This window comes from Balaenoptera acutorostrata, chromosome 9 (genome assembly GCF_949987535.1).
Source record: "Balaenoptera acutorostrata chromosome 9, mBalAcu1.1, whole genome shotgun sequence".
NCBI classification, from domain to species: Eukaryota; Metazoa; Chordata; class Mammalia; order Artiodactyla; family Balaenopteridae; genus Balaenoptera; species Balaenoptera acutorostrata.
The window spans coordinates 43,408,793-43,429,104 of record NC_080072.1 but is presented as its reverse complement, the minus strand read 5'-3'; the positions used below and the strand labels follow the sequence as shown (position 1 = coordinate 43,429,104).

Genomic DNA, 20,312 nt, shown 5'->3' with positions numbered 1-20,312 from the left:
AAATATTTATTAGCTCCTAATGAGTTCTGAGCCACGTGAGACGCTAAATGAGTTTTCAACACACTTTTCTAAAAATAAACTGCTATTGCAAGCCTGTTCTTAGGAATTCTCTCTTACTTTATAGGAAAACTTCTTTTTACACTCACCTAAGCTTAATCATGACCTTTATAAGATATTAGAATTTTTCAATCTACTATTCACTACTATAAATAATGGAGTAAAAGTTTCTTGCATAAAGTTTTTTTCCTTATTTGGTATTAGTTTGCTAGAAGAGATTCCCAGAAGTGTAATTACAAATGCAAAGGATATGGACATTTTTATATTTTTGATATGTGTTTCAAAGGTGATTTCCGCCCCCCAGCCCTCTCCCAAATTTTCACTCAGCACTCTTTTCAACAACCATGGGCATTCCATCAGAGTAGCCACACCCACTGATATGAAGGGAAACATATATTCCCATATCAGGGCTGGGCATGACAGGATTTGGGCAGGTCAAACTGATAGACCAAATCTAGCAAGATGAAAGCTAATGGAAGAACACAGAAAGTTACCTACTTAGATCCAAATAACCTATTGCACCTGTACAAGAAGAGCGATTTGGATTTATGGCAGCATGTTAAACAAGCAAACAACAACAAAAGAATCTTAGGATTTTTAGTTGCCTGTAAGTAAGTTCAGAGTGAGTCATTCATGAGATAGGACCACAAAACACAAATGAGGTCCCAGTATGCATCATAGGGGCATGAACACATAGATTGTCTTATGGGATTCTTAATCCGTCCTGAGATAGCCCATAATATTCTCTTTCTTTTCCTGTAGAGTACACCTTTCTAGTGAATGGATATTACCATATAAAACATACAGTGCTTTCTTTCATTCATTTATTTGTTTATTCAAATATTTCCATATCATTTATAGCACCCTACTTTTCCTTAAGGGTGGTTATTACCACTTATATACTTGCTTCTAGGATTATTTGTTTAATATTGCTCTGCCACACCAAATTGTAGGGCATAACCGTATCTGTTTTGTTCCCTAGTGTATTTCTATCAACTAGCACTGTGCCTGGCACATGGTGGACACTCAAAAAATATTAGTTGGGATGAACTAATAAAAGCACTAATTACCAGCTATGTGAAAGGCAACATACTAGGCTCTGAGCATACCAAGATGAATAAAGGCCTGGTCCATGGTGTTAATTAGTAGGTCAAGAGCTACAGTAGAACTTTGCAACCCTGGCATTCTAGGTGTACTGGCGGAGTACAAAATGGATTATAGGAGAGCCTAGATATTTATTTCCTTGGGTATTGGGGTGGTCTTGTCTGTTTATTCGAAATGCGATCATTTCCTACCTGTGACATAAAGAGACTTGTATAGAAAGAACTCTATTGCAGCGTACTAAGTGTTATAATTGCTGCATGTGTGCAAATAAGAAAGCAATCATTTGTAGGAAGCGAGGAGTGAGAGCTGATTTGGGAGAAGAGAAAGGATATTTATAGAGATGATAACTTTTTTTTAATTGAAGCATAGTTGATTTACAGTGTTGTGTTAGTTTCAGGTGTACAACAAAGTGATTCAGATATATATATATATATTTTTTAGATTCTTTTCCATTATAGGTTATTACAAGATATCGAATATAGTTCCCTGTGCTATACAGTAGGTCCTTGTTTTTTATCTGTTTTATATATAGTAGTGTGTATCTATTAATTCCAAACTCCTAATTTATCCCTCTCCCCCTTCCCCTTTGGTAACCATAAGTTTGTTTTCTATGTCTGTGATTCTGTTTCTGGGTTGTAAATAAGTTCACTTGTATCATTTTTTTAGATTCCACATATAAGTGATATCATATGATATTTGTCTTTTTCTGTCTGGCTTACTTCACTTAGTATGTAATCTCTAGGTCCATCCATGTTGCTGCAAATGGCATTATTTTATTCTTTTTTATGGCTGAGTAATATTTCATTGTGTATGTGTGTGTGTATACACACACACACACACACACACACACACACACACACCCCACATCTTCTTTATCCATTCCTCTGTTGATGGACACTTAGTTTGCTTCCATGTCTTGGCTATTGTAAAAAGTCCTGCTATGAACATTGGGGTGCATGTATCTTTTGGAATTAGAGTTTTCTCTGGATATATGCCCAGGAGTGGGATCACTATCATATGGTAACTCTATTTTAGTTTTTTTAAGGAACCTGCATACTGTTCTCCATAGTGACTGCAGCAATTTACCTTCCCACCAACAGTGTAGGAAGGTTCCCTTTTCTCCAGACCCTCTCCAGCATTTATTATTTGTAGACTTTTTGATGATGGCCATTCTGCCTGGTGTGAGGTGATACCTCACTGTAGTTTTGATTTGCATTTCTCTAATAATTAGAGACGTTGAGCATCTTCTCATGTGCCTGTTGGCCATCTCTGTGTCTTCTGTCTCTTTGAGACAGTAACTTTTGAGTTGTCTTTTGGGTGGTTTTGAAGTTTGCAGGTGGACAAGGGGTGAAGATAAAGGGTTTATCTTCTCTTATACGCTTCTCTTCTCTTCTACTCTATAAAGAGTATAGTGTAAAAACCACTATACTCTTTCCTCTATTTTTTTTTGAAGTTTAAACCATGTTTCATGTTGATTACTTTCCAACACTAAATTTTGTTTTAGAAAATTAATATGAGAAAAAATAAGTAATAGACATTTGTTACATTTAAAATACTTAATTTTTGGTTGTAGTGAACAATATTTCATTTCTGCCCTCAACTAGTTTAAAGTGGAAAAGCACCTAAACAAATGCAGAACTTAATACACACTTAGAGCTTATAATTTAGTATAAGGGAATTAGAGACAATATACAACATAAATAAAATACGCATGTGGTAGGTAATAGGGGTAATGGGAAAAATAAAGCAACTGGAATGGATAGATGCAATTTAAAATGGTGGTTATGGTGAGTTGCTAAGAAAAATGACATTTAGGTAAAGACCTAAATGCTATGACAGAGCAATCTTTCCTCTATTTTAAAACTTGCTCTATTTTAGTGTTTCATTGTATCTACTTTGACAAGCGCATAGAGACCAGTGAAGGCACAGTAAACGTTTTCTCGAATGAATGAATGAATGAACGAACGAATGAACAAATGAATGAACCAGGGGATGGATGACATGCTATACTGGCCCCTTCCCTTCAGGAGGTCACTCAGTGTAAAATGCCTCTGTGAGCTGTGATCCTAAAGGAACCATCAAAAGGACATATTTAAAAATCAATATCAAGACCTCTTTTTCAACACTTAGTTTTCTTTTTTTAATTGCTGTTTAAAAGCATTTAAAGTTGCTGCTTCTCATTTAAAATGAGAAGCAGCATGGCATGTGAGTGCCTGGGCTGGATGTCTGTCCTCAGGCTGCCATAGCCCTGGTCCCTGTTGCCTGATACCAGAAAGGACAACAAGTAGTTTCCTTCCAAGCAGGCAAGCCCTGAGTCTGGGGACCAGATGCCTGATCAGGACCTGAGCATCATTCCTCTCAACAGAGCACACCCTTGTTTTGTGATGGAAAATAGAGAAAATGATAAATACAGAGGATAAAGAAGAGATAAAATTAGTCATCTTATAATCTAGAGATAATCATTATTAGCATTTGGGTATATTTCCTTCTAGACTTTAAGTGTGTACACACAACACACACAGGTATATGTGTTTATTAGCTCCTCTCTTTCTAGAGGTGGCCATTTAGAATTTGACAGTATCAGTGGTGGTCACACAGTTTATTATGACAGTAAAAAGCATCGCTATTTTTAGGCTGATCTTCCTCCTCCAAAAGGATCATGTATCTCATTATTCTTCCAATTCTAGCTTCGCTTTTCTATTTAGAATGTACAGTGGGTGTCTGGAAAAAAACATGGGTTTTGGAGTTTGCAGATGCGAGCTCAAATTCTGCCTCTACCAACTGGGTGAAGAAGTCAATTTCTCTGAACCTTAGTTCTTTCATCTATAAAATAGGCATGATAAAGATTGTTTGGAGTATCAGATGAGATAATTTATATAAAATGCCCAATACATTGCCTGGACATAATCAATGTCTCCTCCTTCTGAGTCAGCAGCCTAGAGCCCTTTCTACCTTTCTGTGTCCAGTGAATCACAAACTCCATCCCTCTGTAGATGTGGCAGACATCTCATCTTAGGTATAACTCACCAGCTGTCTGTCTGCCTCTACCAAGTGAGGAGAGAGACAGACTTCTTCAATTCTTTCTATCTTCACTGTAATATGATTGGGAGGCTCTAACATAAAATGAAAAACTTCAGTGGATACATGGTACCCAGTAAATAAAAACAAAATTCTGTTCCACGTGGGTGCTAGCTGTTTGGCTGGGCTCAGTGACTGGCTTTGTGACCTACTCCACACAACGGCTTCACCGAAAATGGGATTCAAATTGTACCTTGACAAGGTCTCTACACCTCAGGGAATGAGCACATGGAGGAAACCACGACTGTCACCTCCGGGTACTAACCGGTCTAGTTGCTTCATTTATTTTCATTCTCTCACTCCAGGCTATAAGTTTCACAAGAACAGGGACTGTCTGTTTCTTTCACCACTGCACAACCAGTGTCGGGTGCAGTATCTGCCACCAGCAAGTGCTTAGTAAATATTTGTCACAAAAATAAATAAATGTATTAATTTCCCATCAGTCTCAGACCCATCCCATGAGGTAGGCACTATTGTCGTCTCCATGTTATAGGCAAGGTAACACTGAGCGAATTAGAAATGTGACAAAAGGCACAGAGCCAGTAAATGGCAGTAAGCAAGGATTAAAACATCTGCAGTCTGTACCATTTTCTCTATTGAGCATCTCTTGTAGCTCCAGGGGCAGATGTATGGGAGAGACAGACATAAATTGACTACTTGGTCCCCTAAAATCCTTTCTGGGTCGTTCCAGGGATCACACCAGGTTTATCATCTCACAGCACTTCACATGCCATGTCCTCTGTGTTTCCTGATACTCGTGTCTTGCTTTCATCCCATTTAGAATCTGTGCCCCCTACCCCATCTCTGAGCTCTCAAACACTTGGTACATCCCTTTATTCTAGTTCTTCACACACCGTGTAGCCCTGATGTGTTAAATCCCTATTTGCCTACAAGATTCTGCAAAGAGGCAGGAATCTGGGCTGCAGCCATCTCTGTATTCCCACGGCCTCACGAAGGCTTGGCACACTGGCCAGTTGATAAGTGTTTTCCAAATTGGTGGATGACTGCTGCTGGAATTTCTGGCCCTACCCCCTTGTTCGCTGGCATTAGCTGGTCTCATGCTTTCTTGCATGGGAACTAGCATTGTTTCCACATCTATTTTTCTAAAGCTCTGGAAATCATTTGCAAATACATGACAGAATTGTTTAGCAGACAATGTATAATGTTTACTGCTCCCAAAACACTTTTATCATGTATGTATTAAGTAGCTTAAAAATGTCAATAAGTCACTGTGTGGCCTTGCAATCCCCTCATCTTTAGAATGAGAATGATGAGCCTTCATTCCAGATCTAACTACCTTATAGGATAGATCTTAATTCTGGTTTTACAAACTTGTAAGCCATCTGTATGCTTCTTAAAATAGTTAAATCCAAAGAGCAAATGGGTCATAGTTTACTTAAACAATAGCCTATTGTAGCATATTTAGGTAAATCTGTTAAATATTATAAATAATTTTTATGAAGAAAACCTTTTCATTCATTTACTTATTTTCAACAAATATTTACAAAGCCTATTATGTACAAGGCATATTCTAGGCTGTGAGAATACAGCTGTGACAAAACAGACAAAAACCCTTGCCCTTATGGACATTGTGTTTCTAGATTTTAGATCATGTCCATGGGATAGAGTCCCAAGTTTCTATATCAAATAGTTTTTTGGCTCTTGACATATATTGTTATATCACTATTTATCACAGCTGATCAAGTAGGAATTTGAGTAGAAGCCTAGCTCAGAGCTTACTTTTAGAGAGAATGTGTAACCTTTGTCAAGTTACTTGGTCTTGGTTTTTCCCCTTGGACACAAAACTGTCCCTCCCATTGACCCCCAGCTGATATCCGATATTGTCCCCTAGTCCTTCATTTTGGGGAGGCCAAGGTGTTGGCTGGAAAAAGTTCCCATCCACCTACCATGTGGTTACTAAACCCCAACTTGCAAATCCCATTCTTGTGCAATTACCTTCTTGTAATCAAGACCTCTTCCGCATTTCAAGATTCTTCAAATTTGGCATCTTTTATCCAACATAGGTAATTACTGTCCTCACAGCCTATGTCTCTGCAGACTGAATGAGCCTGTATCCTCAGCTAAGCCATCAATGCATGCTTCAAGGACTGTGTATTTCCTCATCCCCTCTGGGGATGCTCTTCCCCCAGATATCCATTAAATCCCACACTACCTCACTTCTTTCAGGTTCCTGCTCAGAGGTCTCTTTTGTCAAAGAGTCCGTTTCTGACCATATTTTATAAAACAATACCCCCATAACTCTTAATCCCATTTACCCTGTTGAGTTCTCTTCTTTTGACTGATCACCATGGTTGGTATGTGCTTGCTGGTGTGTTAGCTATTTTCCCTCACTGCAATGTCAACTCCACAAGAGTAGGGACATTGCTTTGTTCAGCACTGTGTCTGTTCAGCACTATCATGGTGTCTGGCACATAGTAGGCAATTAATAAATAGCAGTGCCTTTTGGAATTCAGCCCTAAAACCCGTTGTTCTTTTTGACAATGAAATGATACTGACTCTATGTAAAGACAAGGATTCTGGCCCCCACCCTGCACTCCTTTCCTTCCCAAAGTCAGCTGACATCCCAGGGCTTCCTCACATGTGCCCATATGAGGATACATGCTCACCCACACCTCTTGTCCTGTTTCCAAAGCAGCCTGTACTTGTGCAGCTGCCTTTCTGGATCCTAGTATAGGACGTTGCCTGAATCCCAGTATAATTTTTATCATTTTAGTGGCAACATAGTCACTCCATTTCTCACTGACTGCATAAGCTTGGGCCACTTAATTTAACCTTGCCTATCAATTTGGAATAATACTAATTCAAAGATTTGTAACGATTAGATAAGGATTGCCAGTTTCTGCTATGACATGTTAAGAACTTAGAAATCACCGCTCCTGTCCTCACAAGAAAAAAGCTGAAAAATTGAAAATCAACAACTCTAATTAGATCCATCAGTGAGTTGAGGTCACAAGGCAAACTGCCCTTCCTCACCCCCAAACTGGAGAGACAGAGAACACTGAGAATCACAGCTTATCAGGAGCAGAAACTGCTGCAGACAGTAACTGATCAGAATACTTACACAGTAATTGATGAACAACTACAGGCTGAGCATGGACTAGCTTGATAGTCAAACTCCTTAGGAACCCAGTGTCAGGGGATCACTACATATTTGTGAATTTTACCTCCAGGACCCCTACCAGGTTCTCACAGTGAAGATCAGAGAAAAATCCTCTCCTGTTTCAGGCAGAGGGAGGGGGAAAGTAACCATTTTGAAATATATCCAGAGCATTCTCCTTAACAAAGATCTTCCCTCAAGGGAAACTACCAGAGCCTTACGTGACCCGGGGGAAGGGCAATTAGCCAACTCCAGCCTGCTCTAGCATTCTTGTCTCACATAAAGGGAGTAAAAAAAAAAAAGGCCAAGAAATTCTTCTAAAGGTCCCGGCCCAGAGACGATGGCCTGATTTTTAAAAAAGGAAATAACCCCTGAGATTTAATCATAGGATTCTAGACTGCTTCCCCTTCCCAATACTTGACTATCACATTAACAGGGCTTTAGTATAATAACAGTGGATTATAACCAAGAGAGCTTCAAGGCATAAACTCTATTTAAGAAGGAGTTTCTAGAGAAAACCAAAGATAATAGGGGAGACAAAAATCAAGACACTGGAGGAGACTGAAGCCTCTGACACCCATACTACAGCAAACATTAAATGCACAGGCTAACTCATACATAGCCAGATGAACATAAAACCTCACACTAAAGGCTTATTTGCCTCAGTTCCTATTATCCTATGGATTATGTCTAGCTTTCAACAAAAACTTACAAGGCATGCTAAAAGGCAAGAAAAAACACAGCCTAAAGAGACAAAGCAAACATTAGAACCAGACTTCGATATGATAGATTTTGGAATTACCAGACTGGATTTAAATAACTATGATTAATATGCTGAGGACTCTGATTTTTAAAAGTGGACAACATGCAAGAACAGATTGTAATGTAAGCAAAGAGTTTGAAATTCTAAGAAAGAATCAAAAGGAAATGCTAGAAATAAGAAACATTGTAACAGACATGAAGAACGCCTTTGATGAGATCACCAGTGCATTGGACATGGTCAAGGAAAGAATCAGTGAGCTTGAAGAGTTCTCAGTAGAGACTTTGCAAACTGAAATGCAAAGAGGAAAAAAAGAATGAAAAAAACCAGAACAGAATATCCAAGAACAGTGGGATAATAATCAAAGGTGTAGCATACCTATAATGAATGGTAATACGAAAGAGAGAAAGAAGTAGAAGAAGTATTTGAAGATCGGATGAAATAATAAAAAAGACTTATCAAAGTCAGTAGCTGGCTAATACTGAATGTTCAATAAATGCTAGCCATTATAACTACCACTGTCGTCGTCATCATCATCATCATCATCATTAGTTGATAGATCAAAGTACCAGAAGAAGAGGGAAGAGTTTGGATCAAAGGGAACCTTTTAAAGAGGATGTAGTCTTGATCAGGGGTGGGAGGGAGATTTCTTTATTTGAGACAGGACAAAGGCAAGGGAAACTGGTGAAAATACATAACAATTTGAGTATGAACAAGAAATGAAGGTAAGAGTTCACACAGGATGCTCTCCATATAATTCTGACTTTGATAATAATATCTCCCTCACAGAATTATTGAGAAAATTAAATGATGTATAGCAGTGGTTTTCAAATTGTAGTGAACATCAGAATCTCCTAGGTTCTTGTTTATAATGCATCTCTCTGGTCCCCGACCCAGAGAATTTGCTTCTATGTATATAAGTGGATGAGGAGTTGGAGCAGAGGACCCAAGTAAATCTGATACAGGGACTCCACAGACCACCTTTTAATAAGTATATAAGCATATTGATTGTAGCCTGACCTGAAAGATGCTCAACAAACGTTTTTTTAAGTAGGTAGAGGTAAGTTCACCTGCAGAGGGGCAAGGACAGAGCTGAGGACTGAGGAGATGGAAGAGGCTGGAAACAAGTGCAGGAGGGATGTGGTAGGAAGTTCATGAGAGATGGACGCAAGGATTACCTGACGACAGAGAGACCCAGTTTAGAAAACACACATTCCTAGGAAGAACCTTCAGACTAGATTTGTAATTCTCTCCATCAACCCTCGAGAGCCTGGTTAACAGGAGTCAGTGAGCAGGTGGTGTGATTTTCCCAGGGATGGCAAACCCTTTGGGTACAATGGAAGATGGGAAGCCACAGGCATCCAGCCATGGAGAGAGGAAACCAGGGTACCATTGAGAAGGCTGGTCAGAATCCAGGCTGGGGAGGCGGCAGTGCCTCCGATATCTCCCATCATAAAACAACCCCAAAAGTCCTAGGACCCCATACCCCACATCTCTTCTAACACTTCCTCATTTCTCTGCCTCCCCTTCAGAACCAAGCATCTCAAGAGAGCTGTGCCTACACATGTTTTTCCCATGTCTTCACTGTCCATTCACTTCTCAGCCCACACCGGGCTGCATTTAGCCCTTTTATCCACCAAAGTGGCTCTTGGCAGTTCCTCAGTGACCTCCATGTTGTCACGTCCTCCTTACACATCCTTCTCCATCACAGATGGCTCACCACTGCTTGCTTCCTAAAACACTCTCCCCTCATGCCTTCCTGGTTTTATTTATTTATTTCTTTATCTATCTATTTATCTATTTCTTTATGTATTTATTTTTTATCGAAGTATAGTTGATTTACCGTGTTGTGCCAGTCTCTGCCAAGGGGGAGAGGGGTGAGGGAGGGAAGGATTGGGGGTGTGGTTTTATTTATTTATCTTTCTGGCTATGGCTGTGCCTTTGTTTGCTTCTCCCCTCTATATGACCTCTAAATCTCTGTTTCTCAAACTTGGCACTATTGACATTTGGGGCCAGATAATTCTTTGTTGTGAGCAGCTGTGCTGTGCATTGAAGGGTGTTTAACAGCATCCCTGGCCTCTACCCACCAGAGGCCTGTGGCACGCCCTCCCCCCCCCCCCACAACAACCAGTAACAACAACCAAAAATATTTCCAGACATTGTCAAATGTCCCCTAGGGGACGAAATCACCCTTAGTGAGAACCACTGCCCAGATGTTGCACTCTTCCAACTCAGTCCTATGACCCTTTTTGTCCTTTCTCTACACTCAGGCTCATCTATTCCTATGGCTTTAAGTGCCATCTCATGATAATGATGCCCATTTATGCTTCACTTAAACGTTTTGTTGCCCACATCCATGTTCTAGACCTTGGGCTGGGATACAGGATAAATTAGGACTGTGCCTTTTCAAATTAGCGTGGATTTCAAACCCTGTTCTACTCTTGCTACCTGTAAGACTTTAGCCCTCCTAGCTTCCATTTCTTTGTCTGAAATAATAAAGAGTTCAAACCTGTAAATATAATCATTAGAGTCCTTGGCACATAGTAAGTTCTTAAGCATTAGCTATCATAACTATCATAACTTTCATAGTCATTACCATAGCACCTTAAGGGTATGCACAATGGGCTTATGAAGCACAAAGGAAGGTCTCGTTTGCCTTGTTGGGTTATAGAGTGTTGAGAGTTCAATTCTAGAGCCTAAGAGACCCAAGTTCAAATTCTGATTCCACATCTCCATTCTGTGGCCTCTCTAAACCTGTTTTTCCCCCCTTGTGAAATGTAAGAATAATAGTACCTACTTCATTGGGTGACTCAAATAAGGTAATTCTAGGAAAAGGGTGTAACGTGATGCCTAACACGTGGGGACTTAATGAACATTAGCAATTATTATTAGGGGAGCATGGGAGAAGCTAATCTTTAACTGAATCTCAAAGCCTGAAGAAAGGGCAGCCCAGGCAGAGGGGAGAGCATGAGCAAAGGATTGGAGGCATGGAAAAGAGTGCTGTGATCTGGGAATGGGAAGAAATTCCAGGATGCTAGAGCATGAGATGAAACTGATGAAAGGCAGAATCTAAATGCCCTTCTGTGCCAGTTTAGGACTACAGACTTATCCTTTTACAAACTGTGAACAGAAATACGTCTGTTGGCAAGGGAGAAGGATACTGAAGAGTTTTAGACTAGGGGAAAAAATCTTAGTTAGATTTGCATTTGCAAGCTCTTGTCAATGTAGAAGAGTTTGGAGAAGGTAAAATCAGATACAAGAAAGCTGGTTAGGAGATTGTGGCAAGAGCATCAGTGAGAGATTACAAGGCCCACCTATCACGAGATGAATGCCACAGACATTATAGAGAAGCGTAGCCAGGGTTCTTTATCACTTGAGTTCAGGGACAAATGAAGGGCTGAGTAGGACTCTGAGGCCTTATGCTCAGCCTTGGGTGGTAGATGGCCAGTGCATTGAACCCTTTACTCTCTCTTCATTTAACTGCCCTCTCCTCTCTTCTCTCTCCTCTTGTTACCAAACTGAACTGGTGTCAGCCTACCTGGTGCACAGCAAAGCCAATCTAATCTCACTGGGTTGTGGTGAAGAAAAGTACAGCATTTATTGCAGGGCACCAAGCAAGGAGAATGGGCAGCTTGTGCTCAAAAGACCCTGTTGGCTTTCAGGGACAGGTTTTTGAAGGCAACTTTAGGAGTAAGGTTTGCAGGGTACCTGATCAGCTCATGTACTTTCTTCTAATTGGTTGGTGTTCAGGTAACAGGGTGATGTTTCAGGAATCTTAATCATCAGTCTCTGGTTCCAACCAGTCTAGGGTCTATGGGCTTGTAGTCAGCATCTTCCACCTGGGTCTTAGTTTCTACAAAACAACTCAGAGATATGTATCATGTTGTTATGTATATTCCTGGAGGAGGAACTAGGAGTCCTGTGATTCTGTTTTATTGCTGAACTATGGTTTCTTTTTTTTAATATACATTTTTTAAATTGAAGTATAGTTGATTTTACCATGTGGTGATAGTTTCAGGTGTACAGCAAAGTGATTCAAATATATACATATAATGGAAAAGAATCTAAAAGAATATATATGTTCTCATATATATTTACTCTTATATAAATTTATATATATATATATAATATATATATATATATTAGATTCTTTTCCATTATAGGTTATTACAAGATATTGAATATAGTTCCTTGTGCTGTACAGTAGGTCTTTGTTTATATATTTTCTTTCTTTTTTTAAAAGAAGAAAATGGGGACTCTAATAAAATAAACAAATATAAAGTGACAATACACTCCCTCCTCCCCAATCAGAGCTGTATACAAAGAATAGGTAGTTCTCTTAGTAGTATGGTTTATCTATTTTATATATAGTAGTGTGTGTGTGTTAATCTCAAACTCCTAATTTATCCCTCTTCCTGCTTCCCCCTTTGGTAACCATAAGTTTGTTTTCTATGTCTGTGAGTCTGTTTCTGTTTTATAAATAAGTTCATTTGTATCATTTTTTTTAGATTCCACATATAAGTGATATCATATGATATTTGTCTTTGTCTATCTGACTTACTTCACTTAGTATAATAATTTCCCAGTCCATCCATATTGCTGTGAGTGGCATTATTTTGTTCCTTTTTTATGGCTAATATTCCATTGTATATATGTACGACGTTGTCTTTACCCATTCCTCTGTTGATGGGCATTTAGGTTGCTTCCATGTCCTGGCTATTGTAAATAGTGCTGTAATGAACATTGGGGTGCATGTGTCTTTTCAGATTATGGTTTTCTCTGGATATGTGCCCAGGGGTGGGATTGCTGGATCATATCATATGGTAGTTCTATTTTTAGTTTTTTAAGGAACCTCCAGACTGTTCTCCATAGTGGCTGTACCAGTTCACATTCCCACCAACAGTGTATGAGGGTTCCCTTTTCTCCACACCCTCTCCAGCATTTATTGTTTGTAGACTTTTTGGTGATGGCCATTCTGACTGGTGTGAGGTGATACCTCATTGTAGTTTTGATTTGCATTTCTCTAATAATAGCAATGTGAGCATCTTTTCATGTGCCTGTTGGCCATCTGTATGTCTTCTTTGGATAAATGTCTATTTAGGTCTTCTGCCCATTTTTGGATTGGGTTGTTTGGTTTTTTGACTTTGAACTGTATGAGCTGTTTGTATATTTTGGAAATTAAGCCCTTGTTGGTCGCATTGTTTGCAAATATTTTCTCCCATTTCGTAGGTTGTCTTTTCATTTTGTTTATGGTTTCCTTTGCTGTGCAAAAGCTTTTAAGTTTAATTAGGTCCCATTTGTTTATTTTTGCTTTTGTTTCCATTACTGTAGGAGACAGGTCCAAAAAAATATTGCTGCGATTTACGTCAAAGAGTGTTCTGCCTATGTTTTCCTCTAGGAGTTTTATAGTATCTGGTCTTACATTTAGATCTTTAATCCATTTTGAGTTTATTTTTGTATATGGTGTTAGAAAATATTCTAATTTTATTCTTTTACAGGTAGCTGTCTAGTTTTTCCAGCACCACTTATTGAAGAGACTGTCTTTTCTCCATTGTATATTCTTGCCTCCTTTGTAATAGACTAATTGACCATAAATGTGTGGGCTCATTTCTGGGCTTTCTATCCTAGTCCATTGATCTATGTATCTGTTTCTGTGCCAGTACCATACTCTTTTGATGACTATAGCTTTGTAGTATAGTCTGAAATCAGGAAGCATGATTCTTCCAGCTCCATTGTTTCTTCTCAAGACTGTTTTGACTATTTGGGGTCTTTTGTGTTTCCATACAAATTTAAAAATTATTTGTTCTAGTTCTGTGAAAAATGCCATTGACAATTTAAAAGGGATTGCATTGAATCTATAGATTGCCTTGAGTAGTGTGGTCATTTTAACAATATTGATTTGATTTGTCTAATCCAAGAACATGGTATATCTTTCCATCTGTTTGTGTTGTCTTCAATTTCTTTCATCAGCGTCTTATAGTTTTCAGAGTACAGGTCTTTTGCCTCCTTAGGTAGGTTTATTCCTAGGTGTTTTCTTCTTTTTGGTGCGATGGTAAATGGGATTGTTTCCTTAATTTATCTTTCTGATATTTTGTTGTTAACATATAGAAATGCAACAGATTTCTATATATTAATTTTGTATCCTGCAACTTTAACAAATTTGTTGATGTGCTCTAGTAGTTTTCTGGTGGTGTCTTTAGGATTTTCTGTATAGTATCATGTCGTCTGCAAACAGTGACAGTTTCACATCTTCCTTTCCAATTTCGATTCCTTTTATTTGTTTTTCTTCTCTGATTGACGAGGCTAAAATTTCCAAAGTTAAATTGAATAAAAGTGGCGAGAGTGGGCATCCTTGTCTTGTTCCTGATCTTAGAGGAAATGCTTTCAGCTTTTTATTGTTGATTATGATGTTAGCTATGGGTTTGTCATATATGGCCTTTATTATGTTAAGGTATGTTCCCTCTGTGCCCACTTTTTGGAGAGTTTTTATCCTAAATGGATGTTGAATTTTATCAAAAGTTATTTCTGCATCTATTGAGATGTTCATATGGTTTTATTCTTCAGTTTGTTAATGTGGCATATCATATAGATTGACTTGCAGATATTGAAAATCCTTGCATCCCTGGGATAAATCCCACCTGATCATGGTGTATGCTTCTTTTAATGTATTGTTGGATTCAATTTGCTAGTATTTTGTTGAGGATTTTTGCATTTCTGTTCATCAGTGACACTAGCCTGTAATTTTCTTTGTGTGTGATAGGTGGTTTTGGAATCAGGGTGAAGCTGGCCTCATAGAATGAGTTTGGGAGTGTTCCTTCCTCTGAAATTTTTAAGAATAGTTTCAGAAGGATAGGTGTTAGCTCTTCTCTAAATGTTTGGTAGAATTCACCTATGAAGCCATCTAGTCCTGGACTTCTGTTTGTTGGGAGTTTTTAAGTTACTGATTCAATTTCATTACTGGTAATTGGTCTGTTCATATTTTCTATTTCTTCCTGGTTCAGCCTTGGGAGATTATACCTTTCTAAGAATTTGTCCATTTCTTCTAGGTTGTCCATTTTATTGGCATATTGTTGCTCAGAGTAGTCTCTTATGAACTAGTTTCTTGACTGCTTTTCCTTTGTCTCAGCATTCCCTCACCTCTCTAGTTAGTAACTGCTTGAGTCTGCTCTTTGGAACTCAGGGAAGGCCTAGGAGACTAAAGCCTTTTTCTACAAACAAGAAACGGGGGACCTGGAGTAGCTTTTGTATCTGGGAAGGTCCCACAAGGTCCTGCTCAGTTTCACTCCTCATCTAAACTTATCATCTCAGTAACACTCCTGCCATAGCCCAGAATTTCCTTGTCATTTATCTCTACAACCAAGTGGCAAACCTGCAACCCTGATGAACACATCTCTTCCCTTTCTTTGTGCTTGCACCTGAGCCCTGTACATGGAGAAAGTCACACTGCCGTGCAGTTTGGTAGACAGACATGGTATTAGTTTCCTAGGACTGCTGTAACAAATTGCCACAAACTTGGTGGCTTAAAATAACAGAAATTTATTCTTTCACAGTTCTGGAGTCCAAAATTCCAAAATCAGTTTTACTGGGCCCAAATCAAGGTGTCAACAGGACCACACCTCTGCGGGAGAACCTGTGCCTTGTCTCTTCCGGGTTCTGGTGGCTGCCCAAAGTCTTTTCTTTGGGCAGCCACCAGAGCCATGCCACTGCAGCCCTTGCCTCCGTCTTCATGTTGCCTTCTCCTCTGTGTTCTCTCAGAACTCCCTCTGCCTCTATCTGTTAAGGACACGTGATTACATTTAGGGTTCACGCAGATAATCCAGGATAAGCTCCTCTTCTCAAGATCCTTGAATTAATCACATATTTTGCCATATAAGTTTATATTCACAGGTTCCGGAGATAAGGAAGTGAATATATTTTTAAGGAGGGGTGCATTTTTCTGCCTACCATACACATCCACTCAGGAACACTGACCTTGGAGGCCCTCAACCTGCCTGGCAGTCTGACTAAATTACTCTCCAAGATTCTCTTTCCCACATCCCTAACACTGATTTCCTCTAATTTCTCACTGTTCTCTACCTCTTTCCACATCACTTTTATCAAATGACCTTGTTTCTTGTTCTATAGGGGAAAAAAAGGAAATCCTTGAACCAGAACTCCTTAACTTTTTGGTACCAAATTAATAAACCTATCTGCATCTTTCCTCACCATCCCTCCTACTAAAATAATGGAGTGCTCTCTCCCTCCTCCTAAGGCCAACTTCTCTGCTTAGGCTCTGGGTACCACCCTTGCCGACTTTCTCAGGAGCCTTAAATGGCCAATAACCTCTTTTCTGTTTTGCAGAGTCAGTTGTTTCTTCTTGATTAGATCCTTCCCTTCAGCTCAAGTTTTATGACTCTTCCTTCCTGAATCTCCCTTCTTAAAATAATAGCAAGAGCAACAAAAAATCTCACAATAAACAAAAACTCTATGCCCAACCAATCCATCACTAGGGCCTATTGTTTGTACCTCCTAAGTATCTTTCTAATTCACCAGATTCTTTCCTTCTCAGCCTAATCTTAGTCCAGCTGGTTGTCACGTCCCCCTGACAACCACAGTGACGTCCTTGCACTCAGTTTTGCCACCTCACGGTGGTTCTGCCGAGCACCCTTCAGGGGCCTGTATGAACAGTATGACAGCTCCAGAGGGTCAGGACTTTGTTTCATTATCTGCTGTATTCCTTGTGTCTCCAGCGTATAGAAAAGCGCCTGGTACATAGTAGGTGCTCAATAAATGTTGAAGGTAGTCAATTTATTACTAATTTCAGGAAGAAGACAAAATTCCTAACAGCCTATAAGGCCCAGCAAGGTCTGGCCCCCACTTACCTCTTCTCATATCATCTCCCCCTTGCTCCCTGGGCTCCAGATGCACTGGTCTTCTATAAATACTCCAAGTTTCCTCCTGCCCAAGGCCTTTGTAAATAAATATTTTTCATTGTTTGGGACACTCAGCCCACCTTTTCCTACTTAATGCCTACTCAGTCTTCTGCTCTCAGTATATATGTTGCAAGTTGCTTCTTGGAAAAGCTTTCCTTAGCACCCTTAAGTGCTCTTATGTTCTCATCACACTTACATCTTTCCTTTGTAGAAAATTCCCCAGCTATAATTGTGTTCGTGTTTGATGACTGTCTGATTAATGTCCATCCTTCCCATGAGATGAGGATGAGGGCTGTTATATTCCTACTGCTTTGCATGTTGTCTGCACACAGATGCTCAATAAACAAGTATTGCAGGAATAAATGAATAGATAAAGGAATAATGTCGGGGCTGAGATCAGACACAGGAAGAGGAGAGGGTTCAGTGGAAAGGTCACCATTCAGTTTTGCACGTTGGAGGGCCCAGCATATAATGTAGTTGGAGAGGTTCACTGTCAGTTGGAAATTTGGATTGGAAGCTCAAGACAGAGCTTAGGCTGGCTCTTAAGACTTAGGCAGTTGATGAAACCATGGTAGACCGGGAAGATTAGAGATACAAGAGGATTAGCACGTGGAGATGAGAGGGGGATGAGTTTAAGAGCATTAGCAGGGCTCATTTTAGAAAGGAAGAGGCACAGATGTGATAGATGGATGTGGACAGAGGTAAGTGTGGAGATGGAAGAGGGGGAAGAGGATAAAAAAGACCTGAAGCAGAAGGTAAGGACAGGTGCAGGCGAAGGAGAGCTAGAGGGAGAATGGGGAAGGTTTAGATTTTCTGAAAAGAGGAAGTTCCTGCTGACACAGGCCAAGCAGGTAACCTATGTGAGCAGGTGTGTGAGTGTGCATGTGAGCACATGTGTGGGGAAACATGATCACGCTCTTCTCAACTCGATCCTGTTTCTCAACAGATTACCTTGCATCGGTTCACAGCTACCCAAACTCACTGATGCAGGTAAACCAGGGAGTTGCAGTATTAAGTTGGAGTCATATCCTACACCTCTTAGTGTGCTCTTTCCACTAAACCACAACCATCTCTCTAGCCTCCCTGTCTGGGCTTCTCATCTTCCAGCATTTCAATCTATCACAGATGAAACCTGCCCCCAGCCAGGGGAAAATAGAATGGCCTTGGTAAATGGCATTATAAGAGGATCTTGGCTTTAAGAAATCCTGATGTCCCTTGTAACAAACCATTTTTTTCTTTAATGGGGAGCCCTTAAGACCACTTACATTCTCCTAATTCGTGTGGGTGATCAGGACAGACCAGGACCAAAATATTATGCACAGAAATGTGACTCCAGTCCGGGGCAGCTGGATGTGAGGGGCACAGGTAGCCCCAGAGCAGGTCTCAGCCTGTTCTGCTCCTCTGTGCGGGTTTGAAGTCAGCTCAAGAAGCTCAGGAACGAGCACTTGACTCTCTGAGGGTGTGAAGTCTGAGGCAGCAGTGCATCCTGTCTGGAAAGCGCTTAGGAGAGTCTGGCCGTAAACGGTAGATGAATCTAGGACGGTGGGGCACCAGCTCCCTCAGGCAGTCAAGGGTCAGATCATAAAGGCTTTATGGGGCACAGGAGGGAGTTTGCTATTGCTCCTCCCCTTCCTCACTGGTCAGAACTTGCCTGTCAGCCTTCTGGAGCTCCGATGCTCAGTGCTCCCAACCCCTGCACCTGGTAACTCCTTGCTACAAAGCCTCCTGGTGCCAATGTGATTGCAGCCCCGGAAGATCCAGCCCGGCTGGCAGGTGCCTTCACCCACCCTTGCGTTTCACCCAGGGCCACTTGACCCAGATGGGGAGGTTGATGCCGTGCCGCAGCTGTGTTTCCTGTGACCCCAAGTGGGAGTCAGCTTTTGACCCTGAGGTATACCTAAGAACAAGACTAACACCTGCTCCTTTATAGAACAACTTAGCTGGGCCAAGCCTGTTCTCACTGCAGAGACATGCAGACCACATTTACCCTGCGTGCTTGAGAAAGAGGCTTTTCTCCATAAGTGCATCCTCCACAAGCTGCAGCCTTCTAAGTAGGAACGAGGATTAACCGGTCTGTCTGTTGGCCTGGCAAACACTCCTCTTTTGAGACTCAGCTCAAGGTCACTTCCTCTGTAAAGCCGCTCCTGTTCCTCGTCCTTAATCCCAGCCCCAGTGGAAGCCAAGCCCCCCTGAGGCCTCCACTGTCCTTGGTTCAGGTGACTCTCCCTTTTGTTTACACCTCTTGGCCTTAGTCTTCTAGACTGCAAGCCCCTTGAGGGCAAAGCATATTTTAATCATCTTGGAATCCCTAGGGTCCAGCACAAAAATTAGTTCTTTGCAGTTAATTAATAAATGTTTGTTGGATAAAAGGGTGGCTAAATTGTATGTCTTCTTCTCTAGTTATTACATTTTAAATGCATCTATTTATACATCCTACCTTACTGGAGAGGTGTTGCTTGTCCCGGCATAAAATGGTCCCCCATGACTTTATCTGATCTTTCTTACATCTTTTCCCTGTGGGTCTGTTTCTAACAGCAGCTCCATCCTCCAAATGTAATTTCACACATGTTGCTGAATCAGTTTGCTCCAGCCTGAACCTAGGTTCTTGTTTCTCCTTCAGCATAATTTGCAGCCTGGGAAGATGGATCCAGGCAGTCCCAGAGGCCCATGCTAACAGCTTCTGCTAATTCTTAAGCTGATTATGCAGGTTCTTGATGAGATAGTCCTTTTGCTTCTTGTTCTTTAAACTCTCTCTCTGTAGCCTTGTCTGTTTTATCAGTAAGGTCCCGGGGCGCTGGGGAGGTGGGGCTCAGAGACTGGGAAAACCAAGCCCACTCCACTCTACTTTCCATTTGGCCAGCTTTTCTCCTAGGATGAGATTTTGGAATAAAAAAGTCTGAGAGGCCCGTGCACCACGATGAAGAGTGGTCTCCGCTCGCCGCAACTAGAGAAAGCCCTCGCACAGAAACGAAGACCCAACACAGCCATAAATAAATAAATAAATTTTAAAAAAAAAGTCTGACTCTATTAGTAAAGGAGTGATAATTAGTCATTTTAGAGCTACTCTCTTAATAAGACTTGCAAATTAATCCAATTTGACCATTCTTTTTTGGGGGAAAAAAGAGGAATTAAGGGGCTTTGTAACAATTGATTCCCGAGATTCTCTGACTCACTGATGGGTCTGTGACTGCAGTTGCCAGAAGTTCCATTCACTGTGCTGCCTGGATAGTGAGTAGGATCTTCCTGGGCTATATGTGGCTTGAATGTAGTTCTGGAAGCCGCT

General features: G+C 40.6%; 1 protein-coding gene across 2 annotated transcripts in view; it reads left to right on the top strand.

The window, feature by feature from the left end:
• The window catches only part of SPON1 (spondin 1), a 282,849-nt gene that overhangs the window by 24,707 nt on the left and 237,830 nt on the right, over positions 1-20,312 (top strand). The gene's annotated exons all lie outside the window — the stretch shown is intronic.